At 38.6% G+C, this 15,760-nt stretch overlaps 2 non-coding genes across 2 annotated transcripts; both read left to right on the plus strand.

Annotated features, from left to right (window-relative positions):
• Positions 1–9,781: 9,781 nt before the first annotated feature.
• LOC128294712 (small nucleolar RNA R71) lies at positions 9,782–9,887 on the plus strand. Its single transcript, XR_008285019.1, has one exon. It is a non-coding gene; the product is annotated as a small nucleolar RNA R71 (small nucleolar RNA).
• A 4,091-nt stretch (positions 9,888–13,978) lies between these two features.
• LOC128294369 (small nucleolar RNA R71) lies at positions 13,979–14,084 on the plus strand. The gene has a single exon (XR_008284681.1). It is a non-coding gene; the product is annotated as a small nucleolar RNA R71 (small nucleolar RNA).
• The last annotated feature ends 1,676 nt before the right edge of the window (positions 14,085–15,760 follow it).

Consider the following 15,760-nt stretch of genomic DNA (forward strand, 5'->3'; position numbering starts at 1 on the left):
TTGGTGGAATACGTTGACTTCTGTTGTGCCTAGAGAGCAAGTAACTTGGGAGTTTTTCCAAACCGAGTTTCGGAAAAAGTATATCAGTCAGAGATTCATTGACCAAAAACGGAAGGAATTTCTTGAACTCAAACAAGGTTCCATGTCGGTTCTGACTATGAACGAAAATTTGTGAGGCTTAGCCAGATGCAGCGAGAATGCATTTCTTCGAAGTCGTGATATGTAAACGCTCAAGATGGATGAATGATGATATAAAAGTTGTATGTTGGCATTTTAGAAATCGAGAATTTGTGGTGCTTGTCGAGCGAGCTTGCAAAGTCGAGGAGCTCGATGAAGGAGAAAAGGAAAGCTGATGTGGGGGCAAAGGAGTTTCGTAAGAGATCATCTGGAAAGCCCTTTCAATAGTCATTAAAGAAATTTAGAGATGATCTAGGCCGATCTAGAGACACTTCGGGCTTTTCTAGACGAGATCGCGATCGACCCCCTGTGAGCACACGAGTCACTTCGATCGCTAGTGTTGGAAATGATCGTCGAGACAGAGCGGAGTGTCAGTATTGTGGTAAATGACATTCGGGGAGTTGTAGATTCCACGACCGCTCCTGTTACAAGTGCGGATCAGTTGACCACTTCATTAAAGATTGCCCGACGTTGTCTGAACAGAATGTAAATCAGAGTGGGAAACCGGGTGCTACCACTGCTCGAGGTAGACCATCTAGAAATACGGGCAATGCTATTGGTGGTCGAGAGGATCTAGAGATGCTACGACCAGATCCGAGAGGCGCTCTGCTAGGGCTTATGCTATACTGGCGCGAGGATGCTTCCTCGCCGGATGTTATTACCCAGTACTTTTACTCTCTTTGATACTAATGTGATTGCTTTGATTGACCCTGGTTCTACTCATTCTTATATATGTGAAACCTTAGCATCCAGTAAGACTTTTACCTATTGAGTCTCTTGAGTTCATAATTCGGTATCAAATCCCTTGGGTCGTTACGTGCTTGTCGACAAAGTGTGTAAGAAATGTCCCCTAGTAATTCGAGGTTCCTGTTTTCCGGCGGACTTGATGCTTTTACCGTTTGATGAATTTGATGTTATTCTTGGTTTGGATTGGTTGACCGTGCATGATGCGATTGTGAATTGCAAAAACAAGACTATGGATTTGAGGTGCGCAAATAACGAGATGATCCGAGTTGAGTCTACGGACTTAAAGGGGTTGCCAGCTGTAATATCATCAATGTTAGCCCAGAAATATGTAAGAAAGGGGTGCGAAGCATACCTTGCGTATGTACTTGATGATAAGGAGTTAGAAATAAAACCGAATCTGTGCTTGGTTTGTGAATACCGGATGTTTTTCAGAAGAATTACCCGGTTTGCCACTGTTCGGAGATAGAGTTTGGTATTGAGCTTGTACACAGGACTACACCGATTTCGATAGCTCGAATCGTATGGCACCAACCGAGTTAAAAGAGTTGAAAGCTCAGTTACAAGAATTGACGGATAGAGGTTTCGCTCGACCAAGTTTCTCACCTTGGGGTGCACCAGTATTGTTTGTGAAAAAGAAGGACGGAACTATGAGGTTGTGCATTGACTATCGTCAGCTGAATAAAGTGACGATAAAGAATAAGTATCCGTTACCGCGTATTGATGATTTGTTTGATCAACTAAAGGGAGCCTCAGTGTTTTCAAAGATAGATTTGAGATCGGGTTATTATCAGTTGCGGATTTGAGATTCGGATGTACCCAAAACTACTTTCAGAACGAGGTACGGTCACTACGAGTTCTTAGTGATGCCGTTCGGGCTCATTAATGCCCCTGCGATATTTATGGATTTGATGAATCGGATCTTCAGACAGTATTTGGACCGGTTTGTAGTTGTGTTCATTGATGACATCTTGGTCTATTCAAGAGATGAGACCGAACATGCTGAACACCTAAGATTAGTGTTGCAAATTTTACGGGATAAGCAGTTATATGCTAAGTTCAGCAAGTGTGAGTTCTGGTTAAGAGAGGTTAGCTTCTTGGGTCATGTGGTATCAGATCGTATTCGAGTCGACAGAGCAAAATTTCAGCCATACTTAACTGGAAGCCTCCAGAAATATTCTCGAGGTTCGAGTTTTTGGGACTTGCGGCTACTACCGACAGTTTGTAAAAGGTTTCGATGATAGCCACACCGATGACGGCTACTTCAAAAGATGTTAAGTTCGAATGGACGGAAAAATGTCGAAAAGTTTTGATCAATCGAAAACTTATTTGACTAAAGCTCAATTTTAGTGCAGTTTTAATCGGGCAAAGAGTTTGTCATCTATAGTGACCCCTCCCTACTTGGGTTAGGTTGCGTATTGATGCAAGAAGGTTGAGTTGTGGCCTATGCGTCGAGACAATTAAAGCCACATGAGAAAAATTATCCGACCCATGATCTCGAATTAGCTACCATCGTATTTGCCTTGAAAATATGGCGACATTACTTATTTGGTGAGAAGTGCCATGTATTTTCGGATCACAAAAGTCTCAAATATTTGATGACTCAAAGAGACTTGAATCTGCGACAAAGACGTTGGCTCGAGTTGTTAAAAGATTATGAGCTTGTCATTGATTATCACCCGGGAAAGGCTAATGTGGTTGCGGACGCCTTAAGCCAGAAATCACTGTTTGCTTTCTGCGATGAATGTACACTTATCTGTTTCTACCCGACAATGTGTTAGTAGTGAATTAAAGGCCAAACCATTATTGATTCATCAAATTCGTGAAGCTCAGAAAGTCGACGATGAGTTGGTTGCAAAACAGGCTGAATATGTTCCGAATGTGGAATCGGAGTTTCAAATTGATGATGACGATTGTTTGAGGTACAGAAATCGGTTGTGTGTTCCAAGAAATTCAGAACTCATTTCGATAATTCTGAACGAAGCTCATTGTAGCCGAATGTCAATTCACCCGGGAAGTACGAAAATGTACAACGATCTGAGACGTCAGTTTTGGTGGCATGGTATGAAACGAGACATTTCCGATTTTGTTTCAAAGTGTTTAATATGTCAGCAAGTAAAGGCGTAACATCAAGTGCCTACGGGTTTACTTCAGCCGATCATGATACCTGAATGGAAATGGGAACGAGTCACGATGGATTTTGTATCTGGGTTGCCAGTGTCGGCAAGTAAGAAAGATGCGATTTGGGTCGTTGTTGATAGACTGACTAAGTCGGCTCACTTTATCCCCATACGTACGGATTTTTCATTGGATAAACTAGCTGAATTGTATGTTTCTCAGATTGTGAGATTACACGGGGTACCTATTTCTATTGTGTCGGATAGAGATCTGAGATTCACCTCACGATTTTGGAAGAAATTGCAAGAAGCTTTGGGCACCAAGTTACATTTTAGCACCGTTTTCACCCCCAAACCGATAGTCAATCCGAGCGGATAATTCAGATACTTGAGGATATGTTGAGATGTTGCATCCTCGAGTTCAGCAGTTCGTGGTAGCGGTATTTACCTTTGATTGAATTCGCTTACAACAATAGTTTTCAATCAAGTATTAAGATGGCACCTTACGAGGCCTTGTACGGGCGTAAATGCCGTACACCATTGTTTTGGACCGACCTCGGTGAAAGTAAAATTTTCGGAGTTGATTTGATTAAAGATCTTTGAACGAAAAGTAAAAGTAATCCGTGAAAATCAAGGCGACCACGATCGCCGTAAGTCGACGCGGATCTGAAACGAAAAGACATTGAGTATCAGGTGGGAGACAAAGTGTTTCTTAAAGTTTCGCCTTGGAAAAAGATACTCAGATTTGGCCGTAAGGGCAAGTTGAACTGAGATTCATTTGGGCGTCTGAAATCTCCGAACAAGTTGGTCCGATTCGCGTATAGATTGATTTTGCCCCGAACTTGAAAAGATTCACGACGTCTTTCATGTTTCGATGCTTGACGTTATAGATCCGATCCGTCACACGTGATTAATCCATCAGAAGTTGAAATTCAATCTGACTTGAGTTATGAAGAAGAACCGATTCGTATCCTAGCTCGTGAAGTGAAGGAGTTGCGAAACAAAAGGGTTCCGTTAGTAAAAGTGTTATGGCTCAAACACGGGATGGAAGAAGCTACTTGGGAACCCGAGAACTCTATGAAGAGCTATACCCAAACCTATTTACCGGTAAGATTTTCAGGGACGAAAATTTCTTAAGTGGGGGAGAGTTGTGACAGCCCAAAATTGACCCTAGTCGGGAAGTGGTTTCGGGACCGCTAAGCTGAGTCACCGAAATGTTTGAATGTAATATTCATTGTCTAGAATATGTAATTATGAATGTGTGAAAATTTCAAGCTTCGATTTAGTCGATTGCATGTGAATTCAGTTAGTAGGACTTGTGTGACACTTTTGAAATGTGATAGGCTAATCTATAAGGATGTAATAGTGCATGTAATCAAAAGGGAGGACTTGCATGTCAAATTTCCCCCCCTAATTAGTAGTGGCCGGCCATGCTATGAGTGGAAACATGTCACAAACATGTTATGTTAGTGAGGTATGTTAGGAAAAATAAAATAAGGAGTATGGGTAATAAAGAAATGGAAAAAAAAAAAGAAAGCATGTGTGTGAGTGTTCCCCCCCCCCATTGCCGTGAGTTGAAGAAAAGAGAAAAAAATAATTTGTTCATCCTTTTTCATTTCATTTGGCCGAAAATTCTAAGGAAGAAGGAAGGAGTTCTTGCTTCATGTTTGGTTTGGAAGAGGATTAGGAAGAGGTTTGGCCATACTTGTATCTAGATTAAGGTATGTTTGAGGTTGTGCCATGAGATTCATGCATGTTTTTAGTTGCTAGCTTGAGTTCTAATTAGCCCATGGTTCAAATCTTTGCTATGTCATGGGGATGATATTCGCCAAGGTGGATTTTGTGTTAATGCCATTGCATGCTAAATATGAAGCTTGTTAATGATACATGTGATGGTGGATTGATGACTCTTGGATTTTCTTTTTAGCATTTTTGAGTGAGACATTAAGTTCTTTGTTTAACCATGACCAAAATTGAAATGGTATGGTGTTGTGATGTATTCGCCATGGTATATCCATAAGTATGATTTATGCTTATTGCATGGTAGGTAAGATTTGTGTTTTGGATTTATGTTCATGTTTAGTTATAATCAACTTTGAGATTCGACTCTTGCACATATATATATATATATGTTTGCACATGACGTATTGGTATGACATATACAATATCTCAAGGTATATACTTACATATGATGGTGTTTCGGTTATGGAGTACATGATGGATGCGTATTGAGTTATAATACGTAATACATTAGTTAGTAAAAGGTATGCCATTTGTGTGTGGTATTGAGTATATAATTGGCCTCAACATAGACATGCATAATCGGCCACATGAATGAGTACATAGGTTGATGTGTTGTTCGACCATAGGTAAGCATATTGAAGGCTTTATCTTGACTTAGAAAATTCGGCTAAGGAGAGTATTAACTAATGTGTTGAGTTTGATTCATGATTCCGTACATATGTGACTTTAATGTCTAATGAATATATGTGGGCTAAGTACCTTGAGTTCCTCTTTTCGATGCTCAAATGATTAAATCACTTTATTTGTTAAATTAAACTCAAGAGCAAAGGGGAACTAAATCCGATAAAGGGAAGGAAAAAGTGGTCGAATAGCCATCGGAATTGTTCGACAACATCCGAGGTAAGTTTTCGAGTAATGGAACTTAAATTATGATTCGGTTAGATTATGTCTTAAGTAAATCAAAATCATGCTCTTGTATGTGGCTATTGAGCGAAATTGTAAATGTGATAAGTGTCTTGTGTTTGAGCTTTGGTAATGAAAATGAAATATGAATGTGTCATGATTTATTGATATATGTGCATGGTTACTCGAATGATATTCGGGCTAAGTCCGAAGGCTTTTGTGCTAGCGACTACATCCGGACTAAGATCCGAAGGCATTTGTGCTAGCGACTATATCCGGCTAAGTCCCGAAGGCATTTATGCTAGTGACCATATCCAAAGCTAAGACCAGAAGGCCTTGTGCGAGTGGTTATATCCGCTAAACCTCAAGATGCTAGATTTGGGAATGAGCGATCTTGCTATAAAAATTTAAATTAATTTCGTAAAATCCCAACGATGAGGTATGTCTCGTGTGTGCTTGAATTAGTTGATCCTCACAAATCTGTATTCGCTCATCGATAAATGAGCTACCGCCTTTGGCTAAGTTGATCTTTTGTGTATGAACATAAGGGTTGGTAATGTGAAGTAAGTATGATATTGAGAATTTGTGCATATGAAATTATCCGCTTAGCTATATGAATGCTATGCTTTTGTTGTCTTGAATCCTTGCTCAAAACTTACTAAGCATAAATTGCTTATTCCGTTTTTTGTTTCTCTGTTTTATAGATTTTGGCTCGTCACCATCGGACTCGGGATTTTTGGAAGTCAAGTCTCCCACACTATCAAGCCCCTTTTGGTACAATTTTGGTTGAACTTTGAAATGGCATGTATAGGACTACCCTCTTTGTTGTTGGTCATGTACCCATGGATTTTGTGTAAATTTGGATAGCCATGCGAAAATGGCTTATATATGTTTTAGCATAGTACTATAATCGTTTTGTATGTTGATCACTAAGAGGTATGGAAATGTTTGGAAACGATTAGCCATTGGAATGGTTAATCATGATTATACTTTGTGCTATGTATGCAAAAAGGGCTAATTGAATCATGGAAACTATGAAATAGGTAAAGTCTACCTTAAAGGCGTATGTTGACAGCAGCAGCGATGTGGATGTGAAAATCACTAAAATAGTAGGAATGGAATTAAATAGTGAATAAATTATTTTAATGAACCTTGATGAATCTACTTTCATATGGAAGAAATGAAACGGTCATATGAGTTGTATGTTAAGAGATATTTAGGTTTTCGTGAAACAGGGTCAGAACGGTTTCTGGATTCCCTGTTCCGACTTTGGAAATTCATTATAAATTAAGCAGAGATAATTAGGAGTCATGCCATATATGAATAGATTCCTCTTTGAGTCTAGTTTCTATAGAAACAAACGGAATCAGTATTGAAGCCCTGTACAGGGAGATATCCAAGTCGTAATGCGCAAAGGTCAGTGTAGTCGATCCCTGTAACATGGGAGACTTTAACTAATAAACTGTACTAATTGGCCCGACCAAAAACTCTAGAAAAAATTTGTAGATGTATATATGAGTATAGTTTCAACGAAAAATCACGAAACTGATTTTTGAGTTGTGGAACTCAAGATATGATTTTTAAGGTGACAGTGACACAGTTAGCCAGCTGTCTGGAAATTTTTAAATGGACTGTGAAAATAAATATATTATGTCTGTTAGCACCTCGTGTTCGACTCCGGCCACGGTCTCGGGTATGGGGTGTTACACTGATATTTAGTACACGCCCGTGTTCCTCGGACGTGTGGGTTCACACGGCCGTGTCGCACGGCCGTGTCTAGCTTCGTTCGCTTCTCCCACGCCCGTGTGTGCAAGCCCCACGCCCGTGTCAATTTAACAGGTTCGACCACGGTTCTTCCACACGCTCGTGTTGTTTTAACAGGCTCGACCACGGCCATGTCGTACAGCCGTGGCATTTTATCGAAGCCCGTGTTGGGGTAATCCTTGCCCTATTTTCACACGGCCATAAGCACGCCCGTGTGCTTGGTTTCAAGATTTCTATTAGTAAGTTAGGAGTTAAATACCAAAATTTAGAGAAAGTAATATTGTTAGTGCTCGGGTTGCCTCCCGAGAAGCGCTTATTTATAGTCTAAGCTCGACTTACCTCTCCAGTGAATGGTCATGGTGGTTTGAGTAGTTTATACTCCTCATTCCTGTTATCAATCTCATCAAAATAAGGTTTTAATAGGGTGTTGTTTTACCTTAAAAGTACCGAACTTAGGATGACTCACCTCTACCGTACCGAATGGAAAAATACTGAGTACCGTAAGAGGGATTTCCTCATTCAGTGTGGTAGTGACAATGTGAGGATCTACGGCATCTAATAAGACCATATCACCAACCATAAGTTGATTTTGAAAGGTATCAGGCTCGTTTTGGCATAGTTTTAGTTTATCGTGTGTTCTTAGTTTATGTGTTCGCCATTCATCTAGCTCCTCTACTTGTAGCCTTCGTTCTTCATGAATAGAACCTCTACTATTGTTTGAGAGTGGCTCATGTACTTCCTTCAGACTTATCTTCTGCAAAGTGGGTTGTATCTTGTGGTCAGTTTTAATATAATGGTTTAGACGATCACCTTCAATTTTCGATGTATTGTTAGAATTGGAAGCTTGAATGGTGAGTGTTTCGTCTCCTACGCGAAGCGTGAGTTCACCTGTGCCAACATCAATAATTATTTTAGCAGTTGCTACAAAGGCCCTTCCTAGGATTAAAGGAGTATTGCTATCCTCTTCTATGTCTAAAACAATAAAGTCAACGGGAAATATAAATTTATCGATTTTGACTAGCACATCTTCAATAATACCCCTAGGAAATCTTATAGTTTTATCTGCTAATTGAATGCTCATCCTAGTCTGTTTTGGTTTCCTGAGACCTAGTTGCTTGAAAATTTTAAAAGGCATGACGTTGATACTAGCCCCTAAATCAGCTAATGCATTATTAACATCTAAACTACCAATTAAGCAAGGAATCGTAAAACTCCCAGGATCTTTTAGTTTGTTCTATAGCTTATTTTTCGGAATAGCTGAGCACACTGCGTTTAGCTCCACATGCGACGCCTCGTCCCACCTCCGCTTATTTGCTAAAAGCTCTTTTAAGAATTTCATTGCGTTTGGCATCTGCGATAGAGCTTCAATAAACGGTAAGTTAATATGTAATTTTTTTAAGAGTTTAAGGAATTTACCAAATTGTTCATCTGAGTGGTCTTTCCTTGTTGTGTTGGGGTATGGTACACGAGGTTTATATTCAACATTTACTGATTTGTTTGTATTTTGATCTACCTCACCTTGACCTTTGCTTACCACAGTTTCTTTTCGCGGTTCTGGTTCAGGCTCTACAAATCCTTCTTCATCTTGAACATTAATCGCGTTGAGCTGTTCCCTTGGGTTGGGTTCAATATTACTTAGCAAACTACCTTGTGGTCGTTCGAAGATTAGTTTGGAAAGTTGTCCTATCTGAGTTTCGATCCCTTGGATCGACGCTTGTTGATTTTTAAGTGCTGTCTCAGTGTTCTCAAAACAGGTTTCTGACACTGATATAAACTTTGAGAGCATCTCTTCAAGGTTTGGCTTTTTTTCCTTTTGGTAGGGTGGTTGCTGAAAACCCAGAGAATGTTGTGGTCTTTTATTTCTTTTGCCTCCCCACGAAAAATTGGGATGGTTCCTCCAACCTGCATTGTAAGTGTTACTAAATGGATTGTTTTGAGTTCGAGGATTATTATCCATTTAGTTTAGTTGCTCGTTATCCATGTTGTGGCCATAAGGTTGATATTCCGAGTGGCTTGTTCCACAGCTACTTGCTTCGCACTGCATTACTGGGTGAACCTGTGAAGAATTAAGAAAACCATCAATCTTTTTATTTAAGAGTTCTACCAGATTAGAGAGCATGGTGACCGAATTAACGTTATAAATGTCGGTTGTTTTTGTTGGCTTTGTCCTCATGACTTGCCACTGATAGTTATTCAGTGACATATCCTCTATAAACTCATAGTCATTTTTAGGTGTTTTATTATTGATGGTTCTGCCAGCAGTTGCGTCAACCATTTGCCGAGTCGAAGGATTCAGACCATTGTGGAATGTTTGAACTTGGAGCCAAAATGGTAACCCATGGTGAGGGCACCTTCTCAGTAAGTCCTTGTATCTCTCCCATGCATCGTAGAGGGTTTCTAAATCCATCTACACAAAAGAAGAGATGTCATTATGTAATTTAGCCATTTTAGCCGGCGAAAAATATTTTAATAAGAATTTTTCGGTCATTTGTTCCCAAGTAGTAATTGACCCTCGTGGTAACGAGTTCAACCACTGTTTAGCTTTTTTCCTTAATGAAAAAGGGAATAACTGGAGATGAATGACATCATCAGAAACACCATTTATTTTAAATGTATCGTAAAATTCCAAAAAGTTTGCTAAGTGAGCGTTGGGATCTTTATCCTGCAAACCATCAAACTAAACAAATTGATGTATCATCTGAATAGTGTTAGGTTTTAATTCAAAAGTATTTGCAGCTACAGCAGGTCTAACTATGCTAGATTCAGTTCCTGTTAAAGAAGGTTTAGCATAATCATACATAGTGCGTAGAGCAGGATTTTTATTAACCGCAATTGCAGGAGGTGGCTGATTGCCTTGGTTTTCAGCCATCTCTTCGGTTGGGGGTTGAGTATCATCTTCTTGCTCGTTCTCCGTGTATCTTAAGCTTCGCCTTATTTCTCTTTGGTTTCTACGAACTGTGCGATCGATTTTTTCGCTAAAAAATAGTGGTCCTGACAGGTTTCTTCTAGTCATACACTATAAAAACCTGCCAAGAGACGGAAAAAAATAAATAAGTAATAATAATATAAAATTAAGTTGCAAGAAAAATAAATGGCTAAAGTAATAAAAATTTAGCATTCGTAATATTTCAGTTCCACAGCAATGGCGCCAAAAACTTGATCACGAGATTTTGTGATAGGTTTTAAATATTTATAATTACTCATTCTTGAACTAACTATTATCGCGATGTAGGCAAGTGTACCGATCGAACAGTAGTATAGTTTTAGCAAGACCGGATTGTCGAACCCAAAGGAACCAAAAGTACTAGTAATGACTGTCTTTTTATTATCTAGCCTAAGAATCAAGAGGTTTTGTTTTAATTTACTAATTATCTAAACTAAGAATGCACAGAGAAAAGAATTGGGGAATTGCTTTTGGGAAAAATCGATTGACATAAAACAATACCTAAGGAAAAATCCACCTAGACTTTACTTGTTATTCTGGCTCCGAATCGGACGATTTATTCATTCAACTTATTCCGTAGAGATCCCTAAGTTATGTTATTATCCCGATTCAAGAATAATAATGTCTAATCCCTAGATTGAATAATTGAGACTTTTCTCTAATTAACACTCTAGGGTTGCATTAACTCGATCTATGGATCCCCTTATTAGGTTTCACCCTAATCTGACAAAATCTTGTCACCCTATGTCTAGGCGCGCAATCAACTCCGCTTAATTATGACAAATGTACTCTTAGATAGGGTCTATTCCTCCTCTGAATAAGAGCTTGTCTTGAATTAGTATCCTGGGATATTAAAATAAGAATTAAGAACACATAATTAAGAACAAGTTAAATATTTATCATACGATTTAGAAAATAATAACAAGATTCGTCTTAGGTTTCATTCCCCTTAGGTATTTAGGGGTTTTAGTTCATAACTAAATAAGAAAACATCTCAGAAGAATAAAAAATACAAAACATAAAGAAAACCCAAAACTCCTGAAGGGAAATTGAGGAGAGATCTTCAGTCTTGATGATGAATCCGGTTCCTGGGATGGATCAATCGGCTTCCTTGGAGTAATTCCTTACCCCCTATTCTCCGTCTCCCTTTTCCTCCTCCTCTAGGGTGTATTTATATGCTTTGGAATGCCTAAAAGCTCTCAAAATCGGCCTTTTCTGTATTGGACTCAACTTGGGCTTGGCAGGGACACGCCCGTGTTCAATTACTTTAGGCTATGTTCGAGCCTGCCAAATTGACACGGCCATGTAGTCTACCTGTGTGAGGAGGTCCAGGCCGTGTTGATTTCGTACTTTGGCCCATTTTCTCCGTTTTTGGCCCGTTTCTCGTTCCTTTCGCTCTCCTATTCTCTCCTAAGTATAAAACATGAAATTAAAGCATTAGGAGCATCGAATTCACCAATTCTAATGAGAAATCATCCATAAAATGCATTAAACATGGGGTAAAAATATGTATAATTTACGGTTTATCACCCAAGAACTGTCAGAAATAGGATATATAATTTCGGCATCTAGAAGTTTAATTACCTCGATTTTAACAACTTTTTTCATGTTAGGGTTCAGTCGTCTTTGAGCTTGCACACATGGTTTATATTCATTTTTCATTAAAATTTTGTGGGTGCAAAAAGAAGGACTAATCCCTTTAATGTCAGAAATTTTCCAAGCTATGGCATTTTTATGTTTTTTTAATACTTGGATTAATTCCTCTTTCTCCTTGGGTTGCAAGTTAGAAGCAATAATAACTAGTAATGTAGAATTATTTCCAAGGAATGCGTATTCCAATTGATTTGGTAATGGTTTAAGTTCTAGTTTGGGAGATTCTTCAATAGAGGGTTTTTTCTTAAGTTCATCGTTTATCTTAATGCCCTCATATTCTGCTTGTCTTGAAGAATGTTCATTAGGTACATCATCTGTCTCCTCTCCTTGAGCTAGATCCAGTCCCGTCGTGTATTTCTATTTAATTTCTTGAAAAGAGTCTTGAGTAGATTGATCAATAGAGTCAATAAAATAATATGAATCATCCTGTTCCCTAGAAAATCTCATAGCATCATAAATTTTAAAGGTAATCTCCTCGTCACCCACTCTAAGTACCAATTTTTCTTCATCCACATAGATTACAGCCCTAGCGGTGGCTAAAAATGGACGCCCTAAAATTAAAGGTACTTCCACATCTTCGTCCATGTCATGCACAACAAAGTCAACTGGGAATATGAATTTATCTATTTTTCACAAGTACGTCTTCTATAATACCCCTAGGATATTTAACAAATCTATCGGCTAATTGAATACTCATCCTAGTGGGTTTATGTTCCCCAACACGAAGTTGTTTGAACATTTTATATGGCATCAAATTAATGCTAGCGCCTAAATCAACTAGTGCCTTCTCAACATTCAGACTACCAATTAAGCAAGGGATAGTAAAACTTCCTGGATCTTTCAGTTTGGTTAGCAATTTGTTTTGGAGTATGGCTGAGCACTCCTCGTTGAGTTCCACTGTATATAAGTCCTCAAACTTCCTTTTATTTATTAGAAGCTCCTTCAAGAATTTTGCGTATGTAGGCAACTGCGAGATGTCATCAACAAAAGGTAAGTTGATATGTAATTGCTTTAAAAGTTCAAGAAACTTACTGAATTGTGCATCAATGCGGTCTTTTTTCAATTTGGCTGGGTATGGAGCTGGTGGCTTATCTTCCTTTGGCACTAGTTTGTCACTATTTTCGGGTTTTTTCTCTCTCATTTCGCTTATCATGGCTTATTGTGTTAGCTTCTTTTCAGATTACGCTAACACTTTCCCACTCCTGAGTGTAACTACTTTCACAGGCTCTTTTGATTTGGTGTTACTTCCTAGTGGTCTTTTCGAAATTAGTTTAGTCAGCTGACCTATCTGAGTTTCGAGCCCTTGGATCGATGCTTATTGATTTTTAAGTGTTGTCTCAATGTTCTGGAATCGAGTTTCTGACACCGAGATAAATTTAGATAGCATCTCTTCAAGGTTTGGTTTCTTTCCTATTCATAGGGTGGTTGTTGAAAACTTGGAGGATGTTGTGGTCTTTGATTTCCTTGACTGCCCCACGAGAAATTGGTGTGGTTCCTGCAACCTGCATTATAAGTGTTACTATATGGGTTATTTTGGGAGCTAGAGTTATTGTTAGCCATATATTGGACTTGTTCCTCCTCGATGCTATGGTTGAAGGGTTGATACTCTGTGCATGCTCCTCCTCTATTCGACTCGTACCTCATTACTGGATATACCTGAGTAGAACCAAGTAAAACATCAATATTTTTATTTAGAAGTTCCACCTGGTTTGACAGCATAGTAACTGGATCGATGTTATAAACGCCTGCTGTTTTAGTTGGCTTAGTCCTCATGACTTGCCACTAATAGTTATTCAGTGACATCTCTTCAATAAATTCGTCAGCCTCTTCAGGTATTTTGTTGTTGATGGTTCCCCCGGCTGTTGCATCAATCATTTGCCTTGTCGAGGGGTTCACACCATTGTAGAATGTTTGAACTTGCAACCATAGAGTTAATCCATGGTGAGGACACCTTCGCAGTAGGTCCTTATATCTCTCCCATGCATCGTAAAGAGTTTCTAAGTCCATCTGCACAAACAAAGAGATATCATTACGTAATTTGGCTGTTTTAGCCCGCAGGAAATATATTAATAAAAATTTTTTGGTCATTTGTTCCGAAGTACTAATTGACCCTTGTAGTAACGAGTTCAACCACTGTTTAGCTTTGTCCTCAATGAAAAAGGGAATAACCGAAGATGAATGGCATCGTCAGAAATGCCATTAATTTTAAATGTATCGCAGAATTCCAGGAAATTTTCCAAGTGAGTGTTTGGATCCTCATCCTGCAAACCATCAAACTGAACAAATTGCTGTATCATTTGAATAGTGTTAGGTTTTAGTTCAAAATTATTTGCAGCAATAGCAGGCCTAACTATGCTTGACTCAGTTCCTGTTAAAGTAGGTTTAGAATAATCATACATAGTACGAGGAGTAGGATTTTGATTTGCTCGTTCAACGGGTATCGCAGGAGGTAGCTGATTGTCTTGGTTTTTAGCCATCTCTTCAGTTGGGGTTTGAATATCGTCCTCTTAGTCGTTCTCTTTGTATCTTAAGCTTCGTCTTATTTCTCTTTAGTTTCTGCGAATTGTGCGATTGATTTCTTCGTCAAGAAGTAGTGGTCCTGATGGGTTTCTTCTAGTCATAAACTATAAAAACCTGCCAAGAGAAAGAAAAAGTAAATTAATAAATAATAATAAAAATAAAATAGAATTCACTTGCAAGAAAAATAATGGCTAAAGCAATAAAAATTTAGCGTTCTTAATATCTTAGTTCCCCGACAATGGCGCCAAAAACTTGATCGCGATTTTTGTGTGACAGGTTTTAAATATTTATAAAGAATCATTCTTGAAACTAACTATTATCACGATGCAGGCAAGTGTACCTATCGAACAGTAGTACAGTTTTAGCAAGACCAGATTGTTGAACCCAAAGGAACTAAAAGTACTAGTAATGACTGTCTTTTTATTATCTAGCCTAAGAATAAGGGGTTTTGTTCTAACTAACAATTTAACTAAACTAAGAATTCACAGAAAATAGGATTGGGGGATTACTTTTGGAAAACGATTGAATTAGGACAATACCTAATGAAGAATCCACCTAGACTTCACTTGTTATTCTGACTCCGAATCGGACAATTTATTCATTTAACTTGTTCCGTAGAGATCCCTAAGTGATGTTATTATCCCTATTCAAGACTAATAACATCTAATCCCTAGATTGAATAATTGAGACTTTTCTCTAATTAGCACCCTAGGGTTGCATTAACTCGATCTATGGATCCCCTTATTAGGTTTCACCCTAATCCGGCAAAATCTTGTCACCCTATCTCTAGGCGCGCAATCAACTCCTCTTAATTATGACAATTGTACTCTTAGATAGGGTCTATTCCTCCTCTAAATAAAAGCTTAACTTGGATCAATATCCTGGAATATCAAAACAAGAATTAAGAACACATAATTAAGAACAAGCCAAATATTTATCATACAATTCAGAAAATAATGACAAGATTCGTCTTAAGTTTCATTCCCCTTAGGTATTTAGGGGATTTAGTTCATAACTAAAACGGAAAACATCTCAGAAGAATAATGTAACACCCCTCGCCCGTATCCCTCACTGGAACAGGGTTCGAGGTGTTACCTGACTTAAACTCAGTCAATCACACAAAAACCGTGCTGAAAATTTTCAATCGATTTAAAACTTTTCTTTTCACGTGCAATCTATCCCATATATGAGCTTA

The sequence above is a fragment of the Gossypium arboreum genome, chromosome 6, assembly GCF_025698485.1.
Source record: "Gossypium arboreum isolate Shixiya-1 chromosome 6, ASM2569848v2, whole genome shotgun sequence".
NCBI classification, from domain to species: Eukaryota; Viridiplantae; Streptophyta; class Magnoliopsida; order Malvales; family Malvaceae; genus Gossypium; species Gossypium arboreum.